The 5261-nt window shown below is 45.1% G+C and overlaps 1 long non-coding RNA gene across 1 annotated transcript; it reads left to right on the forward strand.

Annotated features, from left to right (window-relative positions):
- Positions 1–356: 356 nt before the first annotated feature.
- LOC112643825 (uncharacterized) lies at positions 357–4278 on the forward strand. The gene is made up of 2 exons (XR_003125921.2): positions 357–678; positions 3015–4278. It is a non-coding gene; the product is annotated as an uncharacterized LOC112643825 (long non-coding RNA).
- Positions 4279–5261: the final 983 nt, after the last annotated feature.

Raw genomic sequence — 5261 nt, forward strand, 5'->3', positions numbered from 1 at the left:
TAACCCGGGCCTCGGCAGCCGCGTGGGGTGGCTCGCACCCAGGCCGTTAGGGCAATTCCCGGGCCTGTACGGCAACCGGGGATCCGCTCTTCACCAGCACCCCTCCTCCTCCCGTGGGTGTTCAGTAGGTCCAAACCCACCGCCACCCACCCTCACTCACCCACCCTCCCTCACCCACCCCCACTCTCCCTCCCCCACCTTCACTCGCCCACCCTCACACACTCACCCTCACCCACCCCACCCTCCCTCCCCCACCTTCACTCGCCCACCCTCACCCACTCACCGTCCCCCACCCCTACCCACCCCACCCTCCCTCCCCCACTCACCCTCACCCACCCCACCCTCCCTCCCCTACCCGCTGAGGGACCTGGAACCTTGCATCTGACCTCTCTGTGCTGAAGCTTCAGCACCTGTCATGTGGGGAGGGTAACTGCTATCAAATTTTCGGGGTGAGGACCGTGTTCCTATATGGACACAAAACCAGTCACTTACCTTGGTACAAGTGCTAACAACGCTGTCGTAGAACTGATATTTAAACCTCAACTTTCAAGAAAAAAATTAACAAAGGGGTTGATTTCCTTCATCTGAAATAACTAGGAACTACTACATTTTATATTGTTTAAAAAATGTCATCTTCTTGAAAGATCTGTTTGATAGAAGGATTTCTGGGGTTTTCGGGTGAGTTTATTTTTTTTTTTTGGTTGTTTTGAAGGATTTCTGTTTTAAATAATAATGATTTCCCCTGATTTCTTTCTGTATGTGTGTGTTCTACCAAATGCCTGTGGTTATGGGGTGGCTCAGTCCCCGGGACAGTGCTTTCAGGGGGAAGGGCGGGACCGTTCTCCAGACTGCACTGATGAAGAACTAAATCCTTTAGAGAAATGTAGTGACTTACCCAAGTGGACAGAGCTGGTGTGTATGGAAAACCAACAAAACAAAACAAGCAAAGAAACCCAACCCGAATCGCTGTCCAGCCCCGTATAACCACTGTGCAACACGGCCTTCCTGCCGATAAATGGTTGAAGCCAGTTTCTCTAGATACTTCAAAGTGAAAATCCCGGATCCTAAAGGAAATTGCTTCCCTTCTCTAAGTCTCCGTTTTCCTCACATAGATGATGACAGTGATGGGGTCAGGCAATCCAGAATGCTGAAAAATACATGCTTTAAATTCTGGTGTTTCACTTTATAAACCTGGCTGGTGAATCTAGAAATGTATTTACTTGATATTTAAAAATACACCTGCTCGTGATTTTTTTTTTTTGCTTGTGATTTCTCTATTGCATTCTCTAATTAATAGATGTTCTAAAAGTTATCAGTTACAAATATTGGTCCAACAAAAATTGAAATTTGATATTATCTAACTCAGAATTCAAAAAGTATAAGAATATCTGTCCTTGTGCAGATAGCATATTAACTCTGTATTTGGTCATTTTAATAATGCCCGAGTTTTCTATAAGCCTAGATATTTAAAACACCAATACCCACATGGTCTAACTTGTTAAAATCTACAATGTATTAAATGTCTAAGAAAAATCTATGTGATAAAACTCACTTATTGATTTATTCCACATATTCACTCACTTTATTTAATGGCAAAAATGTCACCTCTTAGGTTGTTTAATCAATCATCAGCCAGTCTCAATTTCTTTATTTTGGTAGACACAAAACAATAGGGAAATCTGCACAAATCAACCTGAATATTAGCAAAAGAAAACATTACCTGTTGGAATTTTGTTTTTATTGTCAAGTCAGCCAAACATTTATAATAGAAACAACAAAAAACGTTAGTGAAACTTTACATTTTTTTCATTTATTTTTTATTTATTTTAATTATTTTTTTTAACATTTTCTCCTAGTGTTTTTTTTTCTCAATTTCTATGTTTCTTTCTTTTTTTTTTTTTTTTGTTTAAACATTTCATTCATCCATTCATGAGAGACCCAGAGAGAGAGGGGGGCAGAGACACAGGCAGAGGGAGAAGCACGCTCCATGCAGGGAGCCCAAGGTGGGACTCGATCCTGGGCTTCCAGGATCACTCCCTGGGCTGAAGGTGGCGCTAAATCACTGAGCCACCTGGGCTGCCCTATTTTTTTAAATTTAAGTAAGCTCCAAGCCCAATGTGAAGCTTTACCTCATGACCCCGAGATCAAGAGTCACATGCTGGGGCGCCTGGGTGGCTCAGTGGTTGAGCATTCCCCTTTGGCTCAGGTTGTGGCCCTGGGGTCGTGGGATCGAGTCCTACCCGCATCAGGCTCCCTGTAGGGAACCTGCTTCTCCCTCTGCCTGTGTCTCTGCCTCCCTCTCTGTGTCTCTCATGAATAAATAAATAAAATCTAAAAAAAAAGACTCACATGCTTTACCTACTGAGCCAGCCAAATGCCCCAAAGCCTTGTATTCTTTAACACTCAATTAATACATATCAAATAATTGGAAAGGGCCTACCTGCTATTATAGTGCTGACGTAGTAGCACTAAACCCAGTCCAAGGCCCCATAAATCATCCTATAGAGCTGAGCCTACTCAATGGTTGGGCCAAGCATGTGAAATTGGTAGAGCTGGTAAGATAAGGGACCTGCACCTACAACAAGTTAACATGATATAATAATTATATCTGGTGTAGAAGGAAGAAGAGTAGAACTCCCCCCATCCCTGACCTCCCACTGCGAGCTCTAGGATCTTTCACAAAATACTCTTTGCATCCTCTTCACGGCACTCATAACTCGGACATGCTTACTTATTGGGTCTCTTTCCCCTCAAAAGTCAGGGTCCTGACCTCAGGAATTACCCTGTCTTCTCACTCCTGTAGCCTAGTACCTGTGCTAGTGCCCAACATAGGAAAGATGCTCTGAACACTGTTAGTGAGTAATGAATGAAATCAAGCAAGTGGGTAAACCATGACCTTCTGTTTCTAAGTATTTTTTTTTTTTAGTCCCTACCTACTCCCTTGCTCTGAGTTATTGTCCTGTCTGTGGCTCCACCCATTATAGGCAATTTCCTCTTGCTTGGTTAACTCCTAGGCCTCAATCTGAAAACTCTTCGGAGCCGAGGACAGCCAGGGGTTGTTCAGTGTTGAGCCATCAGTAGCCTGCTCCTGGGCTCTGAGGACACCCTACACCCTACACTTGAAGGACACAACTTTCCTTGTGGGTGAGACGTACTTCAGGATGGCTCCACCTCCCCTGGTGACACTCTGCAGTGTTCGTCGTAGACTACACGCTCTCACTCGGGAACGTGAGTTCTGTGCTCCCCGCCATGTCTAGAGTTACAAGGTTCTTCCGCTACTGAGAGACTTGCATCTTAGAAGCATCATCTTTCGTTAAGGGATGCGTATAATGTCCACCATTCTGACCCATGACTTGGAAAGGGATGTGCCTGCACCGAATCACCGCTTCCTAAATGCACAGCTACCCTCGGACGCGGTCTACTCCACTCCTAGGCCTCCTCAATCTGCAGTAGTTCAGGCAAAGCTCACATCCAAACCACATGTGAGGGCAACAGGCCCATCATCGGGCCTTTCCATACTCCACGGCCCTGTGGTTACCTCCACTGGGAAGTAGATCTCACGGTGCCAAGTCTAAGGAGAGGGCAGTGACTGCAGCAGGCCGCAGGTATTTTACGCTCTAGCGTGGACCGTAAGGCCAACCCTCACCTCATGCTTTGGGAGTTGGTGAGCATAAGCTGCACAAAGAATGTGATCCCTTCCAACGGAGGCACATACAGTCAGGCAAACGGCAGCCTTGTCGGTACCACAGAAGTATCACTGGGGACCTGGGCGTGTTGTACCCATTCGTCGCCTGGCCATGCTCGGTTGTCTCCTAAATTGCACTTGATGTCACTTGAATCAGGCCCTTTTTTATTTTGTCAACGTAGACAAACCAGAAACCCGTGGTCAAGGCAGAAGAGACCTACAGAACTTCCGAGCTCTATCTATGGGAGGGACCATACTCCACGCACAGGGACGAGAGTGCCTAAGAGGCTTCTTATTTTTTTTTATTTATTATTTATTATTTATTATTTTTTATTTTTTTTAAGAGGCTTCTTAAGTCACAGATTCCTGATCCGTCATCTCAGAAAATTTTGATTCAGGCAAAGTGACGTGGAGCCAGAGAACCCGTGCTCTTTCAAAGGTTATTCACTACCAGCACTTCCACCCAGCCCCTCAAACACCCGCCCCCACGACATCTGAAGAACATTCGTTTTGGGAATCCACTGACTAAACTAAACCACACTCCTACGAGCAATTCCCAAAGCAACAATAACTAAATCATTTTGCTCTCTCTCTCTCTCTTGTTCATTCACTCACTCATTTGTGCATCAGGCACGATGATAAAAATCTGCAGGAAAATAAAGATGAATGAGATACAGTGTCCGTGGGCAGGGCTAGCGACGTGGCTGTGGGGTCAAGGACAAAATAAAAAGGCAGGGCCTCTTGTTCCAAAAGTAGTAAGCATTTCGAGACAATGACGGCCGAGCATTAAACCAGGCACAGGTCCCTCGTGGACGCGGGCCAGGCATGTCCACAGCGGGAACCCGGGGACAGAAAGGGCGTCCCCAGAGCACTGCGGGGAGGGCTTCATCTTGCTCTCGAAACGAGAACTCGCAGCTCTGCCCATGACACTGGCCTTGCTGTGTGTACAGGTGGAGCCTAGAACATTTCCACTGAGAACTGATGTCCAAATAGGCAACCGAGACCCTTATCATTAAGCAAGAGTCTCCGTTGCAGTCGGTTCTTCTAGGTAAGTAACTGGTCCCAACACTTCCAGTGAGGAAATTTCAAACCACCACCACCACAGACCAACGAATTACCGTTCTCCAATTACTTGGGGATCTCCCTGGGTGCTACGGCTTTCTAGAAGCTATAAAAATTAATCCTCAGGAATAAAAGCATAGGCACAGGCATAAGCAAGTGACATCCACGAGTTCATGAAAAGGGAAAAATAAGTCTACATTTCTACTTTACTCACAATACCTTCCTAACATCCTTTCTAATCTTCTAAGGAAATGAAAAAAAAAAAAAAAAAAAAAAGGAAAGAAGAAAGAAAAGAGGAAAAAAGTGTGAAGATTTTCATTGAAGCCAGCCAGCTTGAAACCTGAATTAATCCAAATGCGCTAAATAAATGAGCTCTTCCGTACTTCAGAACATTATTCTTGTTAAGCCATTTGTCAGACTCCTATTCTGACGTTTCACGTTAGTAACCATCATGACTTCATAATATGTAATTTGAGACATGGATGACCGTTCAGTCGTATGGATTTGAGGGATC

The sequence above is a fragment of the Canis lupus genome, chromosome 1 (genome assembly GCF_003254725.2).
Source record: "Canis lupus dingo isolate Sandy chromosome 1, ASM325472v2, whole genome shotgun sequence".
Lineage (NCBI taxonomy): Eukaryota > Metazoa > Chordata > Mammalia > Carnivora > Canidae > Canis > Canis lupus.